Source organism: Antechinus flavipes, chromosome X (genome assembly GCF_016432865.1).
Source record: "Antechinus flavipes isolate AdamAnt ecotype Samford, QLD, Australia chromosome X, AdamAnt_v2, whole genome shotgun sequence".
NCBI classification, from domain to species: Eukaryota; Metazoa; Chordata; class Mammalia; order Dasyuromorphia; family Dasyuridae; genus Antechinus; species Antechinus flavipes.
In genome coordinates, this window is record NC_067404.1 from 13,783,158 (window position 1) to 13,806,495 (window position 23,338).

At 38.8% G+C, this 23,338-nt stretch overlaps 1 protein-coding gene across 1 annotated transcript in view; it reads left to right on the forward strand.

The window, feature by feature from the left end:
• Positions 1 to 6,960: 6,960 nt before the first annotated feature.
• The window catches only part of LOC127542906 (uncharacterized), a 247,599-nt gene continuing 231,221 nt past the window's right edge, over positions 6,961 to 23,338 (forward strand). The window contains exon 1 of the mRNA XM_051968810.1: positions 6,961 to 7,055. The gene's annotated coding sequence lies outside the window, so the exon portion shown is untranslated. The remainder of the gene's footprint in view (positions 7,056 to 23,338) is intronic.

Consider the following 23,338-nt stretch of genomic DNA (forward strand, 5'->3'; position numbering starts at 1 on the left):
CTTCTCTATTTTCACTCTAAAGTGGCATAGGACCATTTAAATAGCCCTTTTATAGATATATGATTACTTATCTAATTATTACTTATCTCTTTTCATTCTACATTGGCATGTGACACTTTAAATAACCCTTGTATGGATGTATGGTTACTTATCTCATTATTACTTATCTATTTTCACTCTATAGTGGCATGTGACTATTTAAATAGCCTTTCTAAATTCCTCTCCTTCCTTTCTCAGTATGCATAGAATTCCTGTTCTTCAGATATCCCTATTTTCTCTCTATATTCCTATATGTAAATCCTGATATCCTCTGTTTACTCATAGACAGGAGTCTGCAATTAGTCTCTCACAGGAACAGAAGCATTGGAATACGTGTAGAAAGGTAGGAAGGCTATAGGAGTCCTCATGCCTGTGTAGAGACAATGTATATCTGCCTGTCTATGTACATACATCAATGAATAGAGAAAATAGGAGTATGGCTAGATATGAATAAAAAGGGAATATGTGAATACTCATATATGTAAAAAAAATACTAATGTTGGTGAGAAGAAAGAATATATAAATCATACAAATGAATGTATAGAAAGAACAAAAGCCTTCCTTTACTTAGGAATGAAGCGAAAAACCAGAGTGGACACTCACACACACATATATGTATATATCCTTTGTCTTCATATACATGAAGGTTTTTCTACATTCCCTATATTCCATTTACATAAATATGAAGTAATATTCTATAGGAGGCACTGTAGACATATGTGAATATACAAGGATGAAGTTAGACAGTTACTGATGACACTATATTGGCATATGACCATTTAAAAGGCCCATCTATAGATATATGGTTACTTACCTAATTATTACTTATCTATTTTCACTCTATAATGACATAGTACCATTTAAATAGCCCTTCTATACGTATATGATTACTTATCTAATTGTTACTTCTCTATTTTCACTCTATAGTCAAAAAGGACCAGTTAAAGAGCCTTTCTATAGATGTATGATTACTTATCTAATTGTTACTTCTCTATTTTTACTCTATAGTAGAATAGTACCATTTAAATAGCCTTTCTATAGATGTATGTTTACTTGTCTAATTGTTACTTCTCTATTTTCACTTTATAGTGCCATAGGATCATTTAAATAGCCTTTCTATACACGTATGATTACTTATCTAATTGTTACTTCTCTATTTTCACTCTATATTGGCATATGACCATTGAAATAGCCTTTTTACACTTGTATGATTACTTATCTAATTGTTACTTCTCTCTTTTCACTCTATAGTGGTATATGACCATTGAAACAGCCTTTCTATAGATGTATGATTACTTAAATAATTGTTACTTCTCTATTTTCACTCTAGAGTGGAATAGGAAATTTAAATAGCCTTTCTATAGATCTATGATTACTTAAATAATTGTTACTTCTCTATTTTCACTCTAGAGTGGAATAGGAAATTTAAATAGCCTTTCTATAGATCTGTGATTACTTATCTAATTATTACTTCTCTATTTTTACTCTATAGTGGAAAAGGACCATTTTAATAATCCTTGTATAGATATATGATTATTTATCTAATTGTTACTTCTTTATATCTATTACGTAATAGTTTTTCTCTATACTCTATACATATAAATGAATGTATAAAAAAAAAAAACAATGCCATCCTTCACTTAGGAATGAAGCAAACAACGATAGTGGACACACACATTCACATATATGTATATACTCTTTGTCTTTCTATAGATGAGGTTTTTTTCTATATTCCCTATATTCCATAAATATAAAGTGATATACTATAGGAGGCACTGTAGTCATATGTGAGTATACATAGATGAAGGTAGAAAGTTGCTACTCACTCTATAGTGACACATGACCTTTTAAGTAGCCCTGCCATAGATATATGGTTACTTATCTAATCATCACTTATCTATTTTCACTCTGTAGTGGCATAAGGACATTTAAATAGCCCTTCCATAGATATATGATTACTTATCTAATTGTTACTTATCTGTTTTCACTCTATAGTGACATATGGCAATTTAAATAGCCCTTTTATAAACATATGGTTACTTATCTAATTATTAGTTCTCTATTTTCACTCTATAGTGGCATATGACCATTTAAATAGCACTTCTATAGAAATATGATTACTTATCTAATTGTTACTTGTCTATTTTCATTCTATACATGCATGGGACTATTTAAATAGCCTTTCTATAGATATAGTTACTTATCAAATTATTACTTATCTATTTTCACTCTATAGTGTTATAGGACCATTTAAATATCCCTTTGATAGATACATGATTACTTAACTAATTGTTTCTTCTCTATTTTCATTTGATAGTGACATAGGACCTTTTAAATAGCCCATCTATAGATAAATGGTTACTTACCTAATTATTCCTTATCTATTTTCAGTCTATAGTGGCATACGACCATTTAAATATCCCTTCTATACGTATATGATTACCTATTTCATTATTACTTGTCTATTTTCACTATCTAGTAGGATATGACCATTTAAATAGCCCTTTTATAGATATATGATTACTTACTTAATTATTACTTATCTATTTCACTTTATAATGGCATAGGACCATTTAAATAGCCTTTCTATAGATATATGATTACTTATCTAGTTATTACTTCTCTATTGTCACTCTATAGTGGCATAGGACCTGTTAAATGAACCTTCTATTGATATATGATTACTTATCTCATTGTTATTTCTGTATTTTCACTCTATAGTGGCATATGACTATTAAATAAACTTTCTATAGATGTATGATTTCTTATCTAATTGTTACTTCTCTATTTTGACTCTATAGTGGGATAGGACCATTTAAATAACCGTTCTGTAGATATATGATTACTTCCTTAATTGTTACTTCTCTCTTTCTATTATTTAATTGTCTTTCTCTATACTCTGTACATACAAATGAATGTATAGAAAGAACAACTGTCTTCCTTTCCTTAGGAATGAAGCAAAAAACCAGAGTGGACACACACACTCACATATATGTATATATTCTTTGTCTTCATATAGGTGAGGTTTTTTCTATATTCCCTATATTCCATTTACATTAATATGAAGTGATATTGTATAGGAGTCATTGTAGTCATATGTGAGTATACATAGAGTAAGGTAGAGAGTTACTACTCTATCTATAGCGGCATATGACCATTTAAATAGCCTTTTATAGATATATGATTACTTATCTAATTATTACTTCTCTATTTTCACTCTATAGTGGCATATAACCATTTATTTTTTTTAACTTTTTATTAACAGAACCCATGCCAGGGTAATTTTTTACAACATTATCCCTTGCACTCACTTCTGTTCCAATTTTTCCCCTTCCTCCCTCCACCCCCTCCCGCAGATGGCAAGCAGTCCTTTACTTGTGAAATAGGTTACAGTATATCCTAGATACAATATATGTGTGCAGAATCGAAAAGTTCTCTTATTGCACAGGGAGAATTGGATTCAGAAGGGAGAAATAACCCGAGAAGAAAAACAGAAATGCAAGCAATTTTTATTCATTTCCCAGTGTTCTTTCTTTGAGTGAAGCTGCTTCTGTCCATCCTTGATCAATTGAACCTGAATTAGCTCTCTTTATCGAAGAGATCCTCTTCCATCAGAATACATCCTCAAACAGTATCATTGTTGAGGTATATAATGATCTCCTGGTTCTGCTCATTTCACTTAGCATCAGTTCATGTAAGCCTCGCCTGTCCTCTCTTTATTCATCTTGTTGGTCATTTCTTACAGAACAATAATATTCCATAACATTCATATACCAAAATTTATTGAAACATTCTCCAATTGATGGACATCCATTCGTTTTCCAGCTTATATCCACTACAAACAAGGCTCCAACAAACATTTTGCACTTACAGGTCCCTTTCCCTTCTTTAGTATCTCTTTGGGCTATAAGCCCAGTAAAAACACTGCTGGATCAAAGGGTGGCATATGACCATTTAAATAACCCTTCCATAGATATTTGATTACTTATCTAATTATTACTTCTCTATTTTCATTCTATAATGGCATAGGACTATTTACTCACCCTTCTATAGATATATGATTAGTTATCTAATTATGACTTACCTATTTGCATTCCATAGTGCTATAGAACCATTTAAATATCCCTTCTGTAAATGTATGATTACTTATCTAATTATTACTTATCTATTTTCACTCTATAGTGGCATATGAGCATTTAAATATCCCTTCTGTAAATGTATGATTACTTATCTAATTATTACTTCTCTATTTTCACTCTATAGCGGGATAGGACCAATTTTTTTTACCTTTTTATTTGCAGAACCCATGCCGGGGTAATTTTTTACAACATTATCCCTTGCATTTACTTCTGTTCCAATTTTTCCCCTCCCTCCCTCCACCCCCTCCTCATGATGGCAAGCAGTCCTTTATATGTTAAATAGGTTACAGTATATCCTAGATACAATATATATGTGTAGAACCGAACAGTTCTCTTGTTGCACAGGGAGAACTGGATTCAAAGGTTATAAATAAAAAGAGAAGAAAAATAGAAATGCAACATTTTATATTCATTTCCCAGTGTTCTTTCTTTGGGTGTAGCTGTTTCTGTCCATCCTTGATCAATTGAAACAGAATTAGCTCTCTTTATCAAAGAGATCCACTTCCATCAGAATACATCCTCAAACAGTATCTTTGTTAAGGTATATAATGATCTCCTGGTTGTGCTCATTTCACTCAGCATCAGTTGATGTAAGTCTCACCAAGCCTCTCTGTATTCATCCTGCTGGTCATTTCTTACAGAACAATAATATTCCATAATATTCATATACCACAATTTACTCAACCATTCTCCAATGGATGGGCATCCATTCAATTTCCAGTTTCTAGCCACTACAAACAGGGCTGCCACAATTTTGGCACATACAGGTCCCTTTCCCTTCTTTAGTATTTCTTTGGGATATAAGCCCAGAAGAAACACTGCAGGATCAAAGGGTGGTCTACGAGCATTTAAACAGCCATTTTTAGATGTATGATTACTTAAGTAATTGTTACTTCTCTATTTTCACTCCATAGTGGCAAAGGACCATTTAAATCGCCCTTCTATAAATATATGACAACTTATCTAATTGTTACTTCTATATTTCTATTATTTCATTCTCTTTCTCTATACACTATACATATCAATGAATGTATAGAAAGAACAAATGCCTTCCTTTACTTAGGAATGAAGCGAAAAACCAGAGGGGACACACACACTCACATATATGTATATATTCTTTATCTTCATATAAATGAGGTTTTTCCTATATTCCTTATATTCCATTTACATTAATATTAAGTGATATTCTATGGGAGGCACTGTAGACATATGTGAGTATATATAGATGAAGGTAGAGAGTTACTACTCACTCTATAGTGGCATAAGATCATTTAAATAGCCCTTCTCTTGGTATATGGTTACTTGTCCAATTGTTACTTCTCTATTTTCACTCTATGGTGACATAGGACAATTTAAATAGCCCTTTTACAGATATATGATTACTTATCTAATTGTTGCTTCTCTATTGTCACTCTATAGTGGCCTATGTCCATTTAAATAGCCCTTCTTTAGATATATGATGACTTATCTAATTGTTTCTTCTGTATTTTCACTCTATATTGGCATAAGACCATTTAAATAATCCTTCTATAGATTAATGATTACTTATCTAATTGTTATTTATTTTCCCTCTATAGTGGCACATACCCATTTAAACAGTGTTTCTATAGGTGTAAGATTACTTACTAATTATTATCTATTTTCACTCCATCGTGGCATAGGATCATTTAAATAGCCTTTCTATAGATATATGGTAACCTATCTAATTGTACTTCTGTATTTTCACTCTATAGTGGCATATGACCATTTAAATATAATTTCTAAATTCCTCTCTTTCCTTTCTGAGTATTCATAGAATTCCTATTACTCAGATATCCTTATTTTCTCTCTATATTCCTATATGTAAATCCTGATATCCTTAGGTTACGCATAGTCTGCATTTAATCTCTCACAGGAACAGAAACATTGGAATACTTGTAGGAAGATAGGAAGGCTATAGGAGTCCTCATGCCTGTACAGACACAATGTATACCTGCCTTGCTACCTACATACATCAAGGAACAGAGAAAATAGGAGTATGGCTAGATATGAATAAATAGTGAATATGTGAATACTCATTTTTATGAAAAATACTAGTGTTATTTTGAAGAAAGAATATATAAATCATCCAAATGAATATACATAAAGAACAAATGCCTCCCTTTATTTGGGAATGAAGTGAGAAACCAGAGTGGACACAGACACATATATGTATATATTTTTTGTCTTCATAAAGATGAAGTTTTTTCTATATTCCCTATTTTCCATTTACATAAATGTGTTGTGATATTCTATAGGAGTTAGTGTAGTCATATGTGAGCGTACATAGATGAAGGTAGAGAACATAATAAATGAATTATATTAGAGCATTGCATATATAGGATAAGCCTATGTGTAGATTATACACACACACACATACATGTATATATATATTAGGATTATAGGAAGAGGCATTTGGTTCTTATAGAAAATGGAAGAGTCAGAAGCTTCTGAAATGATGTCACTTGTAGCATTGGTGGGGGGGCGGGATAAATGAGGCCGAGAAGTTGTTTGGGGAAGGGGAAATGGGTAGGAGAAGGTCTTTGGGAGAAGAAAAAATAAAGACAGGGTAGGGGTTAAAGGTAAAGGGGAAAATGAGCTGGAGAAGTAGTGGGGGTGGGAAGAGGAAATGAGAACAATGGCCTATGAGGAGGATGGATGCTGTTTCCAGGGAGACCAGTGAAGAGACTGCTGGGGACCAATGGAGGGAGCTGCGGGATTGGCTGGAGGAAGACTGCAGTATTACCAAGGTGGCGCTGACGTCACCAGCCACTGACGCTCAGCAGAGGGCGGCCCAGCTTGGCAGGCTCAGCTCCGATTGGCTGGTGCCTCCCTGTGGACGCAGAGAGTTGGGAACAGGTAAGTGAGAAGGGACAGGCCTGAACCCGCCCAAACTCCCCCGCCCCCCCCCCCCCACCACCACCACCAGTTTTGGGCTCCTGAACATGGGAGCAAAGTGACCAGGAAACATAAGGCCCAGACCCGAGCGCTCCTGCCCGTGGGCCTGTTGGGCCTGTGTCCTTCCACTCCACAAGCTCAGAGTTCTTGTAAGATGGCAGGAGGGAGGCCTCTCTGATTCAAAATGGCAGGTCCAGGGAGGGCCATGGGCAGTATTATTGCCAAGTTTAGGGTTAAATTAAAGAGAGAACTTACTGACCGGAGGCCACCCCAACTGAAAGCAGTCGACTGGCAGAGATCTCTCAGCTGGGGGCTGAGAACTAGTATACTTTTATGAGTGGGGAGGAGGAAGGTTAGGGGTGTCTCAATACACTGGTGGGTCTGGATAGGATGGAGGGCTGCAAGAAATCTCAGAGCCCAAGTGGCCTAAGCTCCTTTGGGGAAAAGAGTACTTGAGGCCAGGACGAGAGCAGGGACGTGGCCAAGGTCACACAGCCAGTAAGAGGCAGTCCCAGGCCTGGAGCCCCTGTGTCTCTCGCCCCCCAGGCCAAGTGGCTTTCATCTTGGCCTCTCCTTCCTCTGACAGCCAAACTTATGGACTGGTCCCTGGTAATAGGCTCCCCAGACTCAGGTGGGCAGCTTCTGCTTAGAGCTGGGGCTTCTGGGAGTCATCTGGGGTTAAGTGAAAAGCAAACCAAGCCCTGATTCACCCCTCAGCTTTGAGCCATCCTAGGATGCCCCCATGACAGGGTAAGCCTGATCAAGTGCCACGTCTTCTCTGAATGACGTTTTTCCATTTTTGAAAAAATGGGAATGAGCCCTACTTCCTTCCCTCAGAACCCTCCTTGAACATTTCCCCAGGGCTTGGAGGTATCAGCCCAATCCAGGTCCAAGTTTCCTGTCCTCAGAGAACCCCCACTTTAGTGAGTTGAAAAATGTGCCTTGTCCATTCCCAATTGTAGCAGGAAGCAAAGCCTTGGCCAAAGGAGGCAAACCCTGGAGAGGCGGGAGTCAAGAACTGCTTGGTGGGGGGGGGGGGTTAAGTAGCCCTGGGGCTTTCACGGATGGGAGGGCAAGCACATCATCAGTCTCATGGACCTTTATTCCTAAGATTGATTCCTGTTTTAAACAGCCTGAAGAGGCCAGAAGCAGGAGCCAAACCCAGTGTTTCATAAAGTGAGTCCAGAATCATAGGAGAACAGTCAACCTCACCAGGAGAACTATAGACACTTCCTCCCCGTACCCAAAGTGAAGGGAGCAAATAATGTGATTATGAGAAAGGAAAGGAAAGCGCAACATAGAAAGACGGGGCTTGCATTCCAACATATTCCACTTAGTCTGACATATTCCAAGGTCTGAGCAATGATGGAACAGAGGGTGGGATGGAGGTTAGGACATACTCATAGTCATAGAGAGAGACACACAAACACACACCAAGGGATGAAAAGTGGAGGGGATGGGTTAGGACTGACACAGACACGAATATATACAATCTCAGACTTTCACTGGCCCCGGTGCGCCGGGGAAGGAGGAACGAATGGGATGAAAGTCTCCACAAACACATATTCAGACATAGAAATACCTTACAAATATAGAAATATATATACATAGAAATACCCTTAGAAATCCACTGCTAGGACCCCTCGCTAAGTACTTTGATAAAGAATAGTCAGTAATTATCAGCGATCATGGGACAAAAGATGATCTCAAAGAGGCTTCAAAAATCTCTGCCTGGCTTAGGACAGATAGCACAGCCAAAGGCAGGACAAGCTGCTGCTTCCCTCCTCAGGGAAAATCTTATGGAAAGGCTGATGGGAAATTTAAAAATATTGCCTTATAAAGGAGGATTCCTGGCTTCCATTTGTCTATTAACATATCTAGGATTCACTTCTGCACAGATCCCATCTCAGCATTAAGATAATTATTGCTTCTCTATTTTCACTGTATACTGGCATATGACCATTTAAATAATCCTTCTATTGATATACGATTAGTTGTCTAATTGTTACTTCTCTATATGCACTGTGGAGTTGCACATGACCATTTAAATAGCCCTTATATAGATATATTGTTATTTATGTAATTGTTACTTCTCTATTTTTACTCTATAGTGGCAGAGGACCATTTAAATCGACCTTCTATAGATATATGGTTACTTAACTAATTATTACTTATCTACTTTCACTCTATACTGGCATAGGACTATTTAAATAGCCCTTCTATAGATATATGATTACTTGTCTAATTGTTACTTCTGTATTTCTATTATTTGTCTTTCTCTATATTCTATACATGAATATGATTGTATAGAAAGAACAAGTGCCTTCCTTTACTTAGGAATGAAGTGAAAAACCAGAGTGGAGACACACACATATGTGTATATATTCTTTGTCTTTATATAGATGAGGTTTTTTCTATATTCCCTATATTCCATTTACATAAATAGGAAATGATATTCTATAGGAGGCACTCGAGTCATATGTGAGTATACATAGATGAAGGTACAGAACATAATAAATGAATTATATTAGAGCATTCCATAAGTAGGATAAGCCTATATGTACATTACACACACACACACACACACATATATATAAGTCTCGGGCTCCTGAGTGTGGATGATCTGTGGCCAGGAAATACATGATTCAAGTCCTAGGACTCCAGTCCCTGGTAGTGGAAGGGTCCCCAACTGCTCACTACGGGGCTTTGCTTTTATTCTGATTGTTAGGTTAGATTAAGGCCAGTACTTGCTGATCAGGGGCTGCCTCAAAGGAAAACATTAGAAAAGCAAGGGGTTCTCCACTGTGGGTTGGGATATATGGCATATGATCATTTAAATAGCCCTTCTCTTGGTATATGGTTACTTGTCCAATTGTTACTTCTCTATTTTCACTCTGTAGTGGCATATGACCATTGAAATAGATTTTTTATAGATGTAGGATTAGTTGTCTAATTGTTACTTCTCTATTTTCACTCTATAGTTGCATAGGACCATTTAAATAGCCTTTCTATAGATTTAGGATTACTTATGTAATTGTTACTTCTATATTTTCACTCTATATTGGCATATGACCATTTAAATAGCTCTTCTATTGATATATGATTAGTTATCAAATTATGATTCATCTATTTTCAATCTAAATTACATATGACAATTTAAATACCCTTTCTATAAATTTATGATTATTTATGTAATTATTACGTCTCTATTTTCACTCTATAGTGGCATAGGACCAATGAAAACGGCTTTGTATACATGTTGGGTTACTTATCTAATTGTCACTTCTCTATTTTCACTCTGTTGTGGCATATGACCAGTGAAATAGACTTTTTATAGATGTAGGATTACTTATCTAATTATTACTAATCTGTTTTAAATCTATAGTTACATATTACAATTTAAATAGCCTTTCTATAAGTATATGGTTACTTGTGTAATTATTACTTCTCTATTTTCACTCTATACTGGCATAGGACAATTTAAATAGCCTTTCTATAGATGTATGATTAGTTATCTAATTGTGACTTCTCTATTTTCACTCTATAAGGGCATCTGACCAATTAAATAGCCCTTCTATAGATGTATGATTACTTATCTAATTATTAGTTATCTATTTTCTCTCTAAAGTGGCACATGACCATTTAAAGAGCCTTTCTATAGATATATGATTACTTATCTAATTATTACTTATATATTTTCGCTCTATAGTGGCATATGATCATTAAAAAAACCTTTCTATACATGTATGATTATTTATCTAATTGTTACTTCTGTATTTTCACTCTACAGTGGCATAGGACCATTTAAATAGCCCTCTATAGATATATTATTACTTATCTAATTCTTACTTCTCTATTTTCACTCTATAGTGGCATAGGACCATTTAAATAGCCTTTGTATAGATGGAGGATTACTTATCTGGTTATTACTTCTCTACTTTCACTCTATAGTGCGATAAGACCATTTCTCTAGCCCCTCTATGTATATATGATTATTTATCTAATTATTACTTCTCTATTTTCACTCTATATTGGCATATGACCATTTAAATAGCCCTTCTATTGATATAAGATTACTTATCTAATTATTACTTATCTGTTTTCAATCTATAGTTACATTTGACAATTTAAATAGCCTTTCTATAAATATATATGGTTACTTATGTCATTATTACTTCTCTATTTTCACACTATAGTGGCATAGGACCATTGAAATAGGCTTTGTATACATGTAGAATTACTTACCTAATTGTTAATTCTCTATTTTCACTCTGTTGTGACATATGACCATTGACATTGCCTTTCTATACATGTATAATTATGTATCTAATTGTTATTTGTCTATTTTCACTCTATAGTGGCATATGACCATTGAAATAGACTTTTTATAGAAGTATGATTACTTATCTAATTGTTATTTCTCCATTGTCACTATATAGTAGCATAAGACCATTTAAATAACTTTTCTATAGATGTAGGATTACTTATGTGATTTTTACTTCTCTATTTTTACTGTATAGTGCCATGAGACCATTTCTATAGCCCCTCTATAGATATAGGATTACTTATCTAATTATTACTTCTGTATTTTTACTAAATAGTGGCATATGACCACTTAAATTGTTTTTTTATAGATATATGAATACTTATCTAATTGGTATGTCTCTTTTTTCACTCTATACTGACATATGACCATTTAAATAGTCCTTGTATAGATATATGATTACTTATGTAATTATTACTTCCGTATTTTCATTCTGTTGTGACATATTACCATTTAAATAGCCTTTCTATAGATGTAGGATTACTTATCTAATTGTTACTTGTCTATTTTCTCTCTTTAGTGGCATATGACCATCGAAATAGGCTTTCTATAGATATATGATTACTTATCTAATTGTTACTTCTCTGTTTTCACTCTATAATAGCATATGATCATTGAAATAAATTTCTATAGATGTATGATTACTTATCTAATTCTTACTTTTCTATTTTCACTCTATAGTGGCATAGGACCCTTTAAATAACTTTTCTATAGATATATGCTTACTTATCTAATTATTACATCTCTATTTTCACTCTATACTGGTATATGACCATTTAAACAGCCATTTTATAGATATATGATTACTTATCTAATTGTCACTTCTCTATTTTCACTCTATGATGGCAGAGGATCATTTACATAGCCCTTCTGTAGATATATGATTACTTAACTTATTGTTACTTCTCTATTTTCTCTCCAAAATGGCATAGGACCTTTTAAATAACCCTTCTATAGATATATGGTTACTTATCTAATCGTCACTTATCTATTTTCATTCTGTAGTAGCATATGACCATTAAATATTCCTTCTATAGATATACGATTACTTATCTAATTATTATTTATCTATTTTCACTGTGTATTGCCATATGACCATTTAAATAGACCTTCTATAGATATATGATTGCTTATCTAATTGTTACTTCTCTATTTTCACTCTATACTGGCATAGGACCATTTAAATATCCCTTCTATAGATAAATGTTTACTTATCTAATTATTACTTATCTTAATTCATTCAATAGTGGCATTGGACCATTTAAATAACCCTTCTATAGATATATGATTACTTATCTTATAGTTACTTCTATATTTTTATTATTTAATTGTCTTTCTCTCTACTCTATACATACAAATGAATGTACAGAAAGAACAAATGTTTTCCTTTACTTGGTAATGAAGCGAAAAACCAGAGTGGACACATACACTCACATATATGTATATATTCTTTGTCTTTATATTGATGAGGTTTTTTCTTCATTCCCTGCATTCTATTTACATAAATAGGAAGTGATATTCAAAAGGAGGCAGTATAGTCATATGGGAGTATACATAGATGAAGGTACAGAGTTACTACTCACTCTATTGTGGCATAGGATTATTTAAATAGCCTTTCTATAGATATTTGATTAGTTACCTAGTTGTTCCTTCTCTGTTTTCACTTTGTACTGGTATGTGACTATTTAAATAGCCTTTCTAACTTCCTCTCCTTCCTTTCTGAGTATGCATCGAATTCCTGTTCTTCAGATATCCTTATTTTCTCTCTATATTCCTATATGTAAATCCTGATATTCTCTGGTTACTCATAGACGGGAGTCTGCCTTTAGTCTCTCACAGGAACAGAAACATTGGAATACTTGTAGGAAGTTAGGAAGGCTATAGGAGTCCTCATGCCTGTATAGAGACAATGTATACCTGCCTCGCTACCCACATAAATCAATGAATAGAGAAAATAGGAGTATGGCTAGATATGAATAACTAGTGAATATGTGAATACTCATTTTTATGAAAAATGCTAATTTTTTTGAAGAAAGAATATATAAATCATACAAATAAATGTATAGAAAGAACAAATACCTTCCTTTAATTAGGAATGAAGCAAAAAACCAGAGTGGACACACACTCTCACATATATGTATATATTCTTTGTCTTCATAAAGTTTTTTCTATATTCCCTATATTCCATTTACATAAATATGAAGTGATATTCTAAAGGAGGCACTGCAGTCATATGTGAGTATACATAGATGAAGGTAGAGAACATAATAAATGAACTATTTTAGAGCATTCCACATATAGGATAAGCCTATATGTAGATTACACACACACATACACACATATACATGTATGTTTGTATATATATATATAGATATTAGGAGTATAGGAAGAGGCATTTGGTTCTTACAGAAAATGGGAGAGTCAGAAGGTTCTGAAATGATGTCACTTGTAGCATTTGTGGGGGAGGATAAATGGGGCCGAGAAGTTGTTTGGGGGAAGGGGAAATGAGTAGGAGAAGGTCTTTGGTAGAAGAAAAAATAAAGACAGGGCAGGGGTTAAGGGCCAAGGGGAAAATGAGTTGGACAGGTAGTGGGGGAGGGAAAATGAGGCTGAGAAGTTGTTTCAAGAGGGAAGAAAGGAGTTTGAGACGGTGTGGGGGTGGGAAGGGGAAATGAGAACAATGGCCTAAGAGGAGGATGGATGCTGTTTCCAGGGAGACCAGTGAATAGGTTGTCCACTGGGGACCAATGGAGAGAGCAGCAGGATTGGCTGGAGGAAGACTGCAGTATTACCAAGGTGGCATTGACGTCACCAGCCACTGACGCTCAGCAGAGGGCGGCCCCCCTTGGCAGGCTCAGCTCCGATTGGCTGCTGCCTCCCTGAGGATGCTGAGAGTGGGGACCAGGTAAGTGAGAAGTGAGAGGCCGGCACCCACCCGCCCCCCACCCCCACCCCCCAACACAACCACCACCATCAGGCTCGGGCTCCCAAGCATGGGAGCAAAGTGACCAGGAAACATAAGGCCCAGACCCGAGTGCTTCTGCCCATGGTCCTGTTGGGCCTGTGTCCTTCCATTCTATAGGCTCAAAGTTCTTGTAAGATGGCAGGAGGGAGGCATCTCTGATATGATACAAAAAGGCAGTTCCAGGAGGGCCATGGGCAGTATTATTGCCAAGTTTAGGGTTAAATTAAAGACAGAACTTACTGGCTGGAGGCTACCACAAGTGAAAGCAGTCGACTGGCAGAGATCTCTCAGCTGGGGGTTGAGAACTAGAATACTTTTATGAGTGGGGAGGAGAAAGGTTAGGGGTGTCTCAATACACTGGTGGGTCTGGATAGGATGGAGGGCTGCAAGAAACCTCAGAGCCCAAGGGGGCCAAGCTCCTTTGGGGAAGAGAGTACTTGAGGCCAGGACGAGGGCAGGGATGTGGCTAAGGTCACACAGCCAGTGAGAGGCAGTGCCAGGCCTGGAGACCCTGTGTCTCTCGCCAGCCAGGCCAAGTGGCTTTCATCTTGGCCTCTCCTTCCTCTGACAGCCAAACTTATGGACTGGTCCCTGGTAATGGGCTTCCCAAAATCAGGTAGGCAGCTTCTGCTTAGAGCTGGGGCTTCTGGGACAGAATAACAGTCAACCTCACCAGGAGAACTATAAACACTTCCTCCCCGTACCCAAACTGAAGGGAGCCAATAATGTGATTATGAGAAAGGAAAGGAAAGCACAACATAGAAAGACGGGGCCTGCATTCCAACATATTCCACTTAGTCTGACATATTCCAAGGTCTGAGCAATGATGGAACAGAGGGTGGGATGGAGGTTAGGACAGACTCATAGTCATAGAGAGAGACACACAGACACACACCAAGGGATGAAAAGTGGAGGGGCTGGGTTAGGACTGACACAGACACGAATATATACAATCTCAGCCTTTCACTGCCCCCGGTGCACCGGGGAAGGAGGAACAAATGGGACGAAAGTCTGCACAAACACATATTCAGACATAGAAATACCCCTACCCTTACAAATCCACAGCTAGGACCCCTCGCTAAGTACTTTGATAAAGAATTGTCTAATTATCAGTGATCACGGGACAAAAGATGATCTCAAAAGAGGCTTCAGAAATCTCTGCCTGGCTTAGGACAGATAGCACAGCCAAAGGCAGGACAAGCTGATGGTTACCTCCTAAGGGAAGATCTTATGAAAAAGCTGGTGGGAAATTTAAAAATATTGCCTTATAAAGGAGGATTCCTGGCTTCCATTTGCATATTGACATGTGTAGGACTCACTTCTGCACAGATCCCATCTCAGCATTAAGATGTTCTCTGGAGCGAGAGTTTTCTTCTATGCTCCTGGTCATTCATATGTCAGTGTTGGTCTGTCCTCTATATGTTCATACATACATATTGTAAACAATTTTGCCTCTTGTATTCCCCCAGTATTCTCATATTTGATCATTTGCTGACTCTTTCTCTATTCCTATATGATACTTGTTTCCATCCAATTCCTCCATATACAGATATGTTCATTTTCTGTCTCGATTGCTATAGATGATATAGGGGGGGGAGGCGGCCGCACCTTTCCCAGGCCCAGGTTCCCCTAGTTGGGGTCTCCCTGAGGATTCAATATCGGATTGAAAATGGCTATCTGGGATGGGAGAGAGGCCAGGGAACCTGCCCCCAAACCATCTTCGGACTAATATGTGCTAGCATATGTCAACGTTTGGAGAGCTTTTCTATATTCCTGCATGAATACCTCCTATTTCTTACTCTTTCACTCCTTATTCCTCTGCAAAGCGATACCTTTATTCCCTGTCTCTGTCTGTATATACTCTAGACACACAGACAGGAGTCTTTGTATATTTCTCGACTGGGGAGAGAAACAGTATTTTAGGGATAGAGAGAGGTTATGGGAGTTCTCCATGGAGAGAGAGAATGTGCGTGTGAATAGAAAAAATATGGGTACTTATAGACAGGAATAAAGAGTTAATATCTATGTAGGAACAGGGGTTATTCCTAATGTCTGTGAAATGATAGAATAGACCATCCTTACAAATGAATTTATCAAAGAGCAAGTTGTTGTACATGGGAATGAAGAGAAGTCATCTGAGTAGTCGTATGTAATGGTCTCTTCTCTGCAAATATAATATTCTCTGGGAGCAGGTTTCTTCCTTTCAGTTCTGAGTAATAATCACCTCAAATGCAGCCAGGAGCTAAAGTCCACTCCTTTCTTGTCTCTTCCAAAATAGCCCGGTTAACTTTCTTAGAGGCCCAGCTCTCTCCTTGCTTCCGAGAGCTCTTGCCACTGGTCCTTTGTCTCTTCCAGCTTCCGCCTCTAGCTCCCTCCGAATCCAAAAGCCTCCAGCCAGCACAAAGGTGGACGATGGAATGAATCTGTCTTTCCTCCCAGAGTGTGTTCCTCCTCTAGTGGCCTTGTCCTTGTGACTTGTGAATCTCCCAACTGAGTCCTGGCTCTGCATCTCCCAGAGCTTCCAGTGGGCTTGTCCTTTTATATGCGCTTTTAGAGGTGTGAACTCACAGGTGTGAAAGGTGTGAACTCTTGCAGAACTCTAGCAAGTACTAAGCACATTAGTGAACCAGAGAACTGCTAAGCACCAGGCTAAAATTAGGCAACCAACTTAGCACCTTGCAAGAATCCTAACAGCCGTGTATATATATATATATATATATAGACTGTCTTCCTATATATGACTCCTCATATATTCTCTATATCATTTACATAAGTATGAAGTATTTTATAAGAAAGCTCTTTACTCCTGGGTGAATATACATATATTACAGACATCTATAACTGAAATCTACAATTTATTGCCCACATATAGGATAATATAATGTCTTGTGTGTATTCCTATTGATAGAAACAAAAAATACACAAAACTCAGCAGTTTTGAGGAGGGATACAGAGGAACATCTGCACAGACAGCAAGGGGTCATAGGGCATCAGTCCCGGTCCCTGCCTTTCCCTCCCTGCCGGGTTCCCTCAGTGACAAGTCAGGAAACCCTGCAGGCCACTAGAGCCACCTGTAGCGGGTGTGGGGCAGGGTAAATGGGTCTGAGAAGCTATTTGAGGAGGGGGGATTGAGCAGGAAAAAGTGTAGGAAAGGGAAGCCTGACTCCTAGGAAACAATTGACATGAAATCTGGTGAGGACCAGTGGAAGGAGGGGGGACGTTGGTGATGGGACAACTGCTGCTTTACGAAGATCGGCACTGATGTCAACAAGCATCAGTGCTCGGTGGGAGGGGGGAACCTTGCCTAGACTTAGCTCGGCTCCATGAAGACCCCAAGAAGTTATAGTGATTATCTGAGATGCACTAAGGCCTCCAAGCAGAAGAGACAGTGGTCAGGAAGCAGAAGCTCCAGGCCGGAATCCTTCCGATAAAAGGAAAGAGCCCCGAGTAGTTCGGAGGAGACTTTGTCTTCTCCAAGGACCGGGCCTCTGAGGGAGAACAGTCCCTGTGAGTTGGGGGTGAGGATGGGGCGCCAGTGTGGGCAGTCAGAGGGTTTCTCTGATTTGGGAGGTAGGTCCAGAGGTTAGAATAAGTGCAGAACTGGGGGGATAGTTCCCCAAGAGAAAGCATTAGACTAGCAAGGGTTTCTCTGCCCCGAATTGGTGATTACTTTATTATCATTGTGGGGGGAAGGGGTTCTGGCCATAAGGGTAGAATCTGTTTGTAGGTTGGGATTTTCTCCAGCTCTCTCCTCCCCCCCTCTCCGAGGTAGCCAGCAATCTTATTTACCTTATATATGTAAGATCATTTGAAACATAATTCCATATTAGTAATCTTATGAAAAAAATCAGAATAAATGGAGGAAAAAACAAGAAAAAGGGAGAAAAATGAAACTAATATCCTTCCCTCTGCATGCAATTTCCAAAGTTCTTTCTCTGGGTGTGGATGGCATCCACATCTCAAGTTCTGGCCATAAGGGTAGAATCTGTTTGTAGGTTGGGATTTTCTCCAGCTCTCTCCTCCCCCCCTCTCCGAGGTAGCCAGCAATCTTATTTACCTTATATATGTAAGATCATTTGAAACATAATTCCATATTAGTAATCTTATGAAAAAAATCAGAATAAATGGAGGAAAAAACAAGAAAAAGGGAGAAAAATGAAACTCGTATCCTTCCCTCTGCATGCAATTTCCAAAGTTCTTTCTCTGGGTGTGGATGGCATCCACATCTCAAATCTCCTCGAACTGTCTTAGATCATTCCATTGCTGAGAAGAGCTTCATCTATTATAGTTGATCATGACACAATGTTGCTGTTACTGTAGATAATGTTCTTATATTATCCAGGGGACAAACGGGAGAGATTGTATGGAAAAGTGATGCTGACTCCAAGGAGAGGGATGGGGGGGATGTCTGCTGTGGGCCAGTGGAAGGGGGAAAGGGTTGGTGGTAGAGGGACTTTTGTCTCACCAAAGGGAAAGCTGATATCCCTAGCCGTGGGTGCTCATCAAGGGTTCCGCCTTCCCAAAACCCAGTTCTGCTTGGTTTCTGGCTTCATGAAGACTTGGAATTCTCAGCCATTAGAATAATGCCAGGGGGCCAGTACAAAGCCCCCCCCCCCAAGGCTCAGGCTCCTGTGGTGAGGAACCATCAGCCCGAGACTCCAGGACTCATTCAAGAGTAGGAGGGATAAGGCCAAGATCACACAGCCGGGAAGGAGCAGACCCAGGCTTTGAACTACTTCTCTCTTTCCTTCCAGGTGGCCTGGCTTCCATCTCGGCCTCTTGCTCCTCTGAGAACCAAGCCTCTTAGACGGAAGGTCCTGGGAAGGCGCTCCCTAGAAGCAGGTGAGCTGGCTCCCCATAGAGCTGGGGTTGTGGGAGTCTTCAGTAGGACTGTGGGGTTAAGTAAAATGTAAGCCTGTAGAGGGTCAGGGACAGTGGGGAAACTCTGGGTGAGGTAGAAGACCCTTCGGCCCAGAGGGAACCTGCTGACAATGTCAGGTTCGGCTCCCCATCCCCCCAAGGGCTCTCGGCCTTCCTGAGGAGTCAGGGGGTGTGACAACCTGTGGGGAGATTGAAGCAGAGGGAGAGCAGGTGGCAAACTATGTACGACAGCAAGTTGTTTATGTGGTCCCATGCACATGGCACTACTGGGCACATGCCCAGGGTCTTTGTTACCTAAGTGTATGAGGGTATAAAAAGGGGAAAGTCCTTGGAATAAACAGACTCCATTTTTCCACCATCCTCAGGAGTCCCGTCTCATCACTTCTCCATTAAGACAGTATATTTTAAGTGCCCCGGCATGGGGGCTCTAGAAAGCAACAGTGCGATGTGTCACCCCCACTTGGGGGCTCTAGAAAGCAGGACACAACATAATCCCCTATTCCATCCCTCAGCTTTGGGCCAGCCTGGGATACACTTTCCTGAATGAGCCTTAGCAAAATCTATCCCTTCCAAGAATGGCTTTCTACCATTTGGGAAATAAGAGGATGACTCCTACCTACCTCACTCAGAGCCCGACTGCAATATTTTCTTGGACTTTCAAGGGGATAGCCTGGGCAAGATTCCGGTTTTCTGCTCTCAGAGAACTCCCAGTGCAGTGAAGGAAAGGGACAAGGAAAAGGTTCTCCCTTTGGTGAACCATGAAACCAGAACTGCTTGGTATAGAAGGCCTCGGTGAACATTGGTGAGAATTATCAGCTGTATAAAGGAAACTACTTGAGCTGCAGAAGGGGGCTCTGGGAGTCAGAATGGGACAGGAAGAACAAATAACCCCTTGAGCAGAGCTCAGGTGCCCTTCCCTTTCCTGCCCTGGGAAGCTCAGTGGGGTTCTGTTCACCAAGGAAAGAGGAATTCTCCCCTAACCTTCCCAAATCAGCTTCATGGGTCTCACTCAGATTGTCCCCTGCTGCCAACAGCCTGAAGAGGCCAAAAGTACAGTAATGTAGTTATTAGAAATCTAAAGGAATACCCTCCAATGTGTTAGCAATGATGCAACAGGGTGCGGAATGGAAGTTAGGGCACAAATACACACACACACACACACACACACACACACACACACACACACACACACACACCGGTGAAGCCTCAATCCAATACCTTATAAAGAATTTTTAATATATATCAATTAGCAATCAATGGGAGGATACAAATATTGGAGATAATTGCATAGTCAAGAAGAAGAGTCTGGGAGCCTCAGCTCCTAAGGAAAATCTAATGGAAAGGGATGATAGAAAATTTAGAGAAATCTCCTAATAGATGAGAATTCCTGTCTCCCATGTGCATTTTGATATAGACAAGTAGAATCTTGTTCTCTCTACAAGTCCATACATTTGAGTATTACTGTGCTCTGTTTATGGATTGAATGAGTGAATACACTTCTCTACTCCCCATTTATTCATATTGCTGCACGCAAAGATCCTTTCTCTAAAGGACTCAATATCTGTATCTGTATCTATTTATTTTATCTAGATGGCTTTCCCTGTATACTATCTGTAGTCACATATAGAGCAGTCATGTATTCTGTGCATTTAATAAGTATATTTAGACCATTTACATAGGGTCTCTTATAATTTATTTACTATTACTCATATAATTTTTCTATCTATTCACCTACATGAACACCTATAGTTTTTCTATATTTCTCTGCTCGTACTTCAGTTAGGAGTATGCCCTCCCTCCCTATTCCTTCCTGTGCACCTACGCTAATTCTCTGTCCAGAATCTTCTCTATGGGTTCTATATGTGCTCAGAGTCAGGAATCTTCATATATTCTATCACAGGGAGATAAGCAGACAATACGTTTAGGGATAGAGAGAGGATAGAGGAGAACTCTGACAGATCACAGATTATAAAAGTATAGACAAAGCATTATTTTTTATGGACGCAAATCATCTGATATAGGTTAAACATGGCAAAAATATCTGTCAATCTAACTTAGGCATATGTATTTATACAATTGTCTTGCTGCACGGTTGTGATACGGGAGCCGCCTGCCAGTGGCTGCTGGAGGTCTAACTCAGACCGGTAGAATGGATCTCTACGTGTGAGAGGGTGATGAGGATACTAGGCGACTTAGAGGCAGTTGCTGTTCTCTGTCCTCTTTCCTCTTCCCTCTGCCTCTAATTTATCTCATTCCCAGTCCACAAGCAGCACCTGTGTCAGTAAAGGCTGCCTTTCAACTCCTTCAGATGTTATGACCCACAGCTGGGGAGGCTCTAGGAGACTTGACCTGCCCCTTCCCTTAGGCATGGTCCTTAACACCGCACGAGAACAATCAGCTCAAAAAGGGGAAAAAATGAGAACGAAAATGAAATTTAAGCAACAACAAAAAAAGTGAAAATCCTATGTTGTGATCCACACTCAGTTCCCACAGTCCTCTCTGTGGGTGTAGATGGTTCTCATCATCACGAGATCATGGGAACTGGTCTCGTTGTTGAGAAGAGCCACGGCCATCAGAATCGAGCATCATATGACCTTGCCGTTGCCGTGTACAATGAAATCCTGGTTCTGCTCATTTCACTTAGCATCAATTCATGTAACTCTCTCCAGGCCCAGAGAGAGCATGATTACAAATATATATTTTAAATAGAATATGGCTGCTCATGCAGATGAATAGGATTAATATATGAGTAAACATTAGGTAGAAATAAAATGACTAATGTTTCAGAGGAGATAGAATTTATTAATCATAGAAATTAATTTCTAGAAAGAAAAAAATGAGTGCTCAAACTCAGGAATGAAGACTAAGAACATACATACACACATACAAACATACCATACACATATATATTCATGTATATTCAGAAACACAGTCTGTCTTCACATACATGAGTTGTCATATTCTCTATATTCTTTGATTTAATTATGAATTTATGATTTAATAGAAATAGACCAGAGTAATATATACATATAGAATATATATATAGATAAAATATATGAGTTCTTCACTTAATTTAGTATAATTTAACCTACATATTATATATATATATATGTATATATACATATATATACATATACATATGTATGTATGTATGTGTGTGTGTGTATATATATATATATATATGTATATATATACATATATATATACACACTACATTATAAAGAGCCATGCAGTAGTCATCAGGAGGACTAGAGAAAGAATGGAGGAATTCTCCCTTCCATGAATATATGGAGAAAATATTTGAGTCCTCATGGATAAATATGTACAGAGCCCAAGGTTTTGAGGAGGGGAACAGAGGGTCACCTGCACAGACAGCAGGGGGTCCGTGGGCATCAGTCTGGATCCCTGGGGTTCTCTCCCTCCCTGGTTTCTTTAATGACCACAGTCAGGAAACCATGATGGCAACTTGAACCACCTACAGAGGTTGTGGGTGAGGGGGAATTCATCTGAGAAGGTCTGTGGAAGAAAGTAAATGAATGGGAAAAGGAGTGGGGGAGAGGGGAATGACCCTGAGACTTGTGGCTGCAGGAAGGGGAAAGTAAGCATGAGAAGGACTGAAGGGAAGGGATTCTGTCTTCAAGGAGCCTGGTGAGCTGGATATCTGCTGGGGACCAATGGAGAGAACGCCGGGATTGGCTGCAGGTAGACTCTCCACCGAGGCTGAGCACTGACTTCAGGAGCCATGGCTGGTGAGCAGGGGCTCCACTTTGCCAAGATTCAGCTCTACTTCCTGATTCATCCCTGAGGACTCCGAGGGTGGAGAACGAACATCTGAGAGGTGAGAAAGCCCAGGGGTCCCACTCAAAGCCCACCTGAGGCTCGGGCTCCTGAGCGTGGATGACCTGTGACCAGGAAATACATGATTCATGTCCTAGGACTCCATTCCCTGGTAGTGGAAGGGTCCCCAACTGCTCACTACGGGGCTTTGTCCTCCTACTCCCCCATGCAGGGCTCTGAGATGTGACACTGTTAGATTGTCGGCAGATATCCTCCAGTTTAGTAGACAAGTCCAGG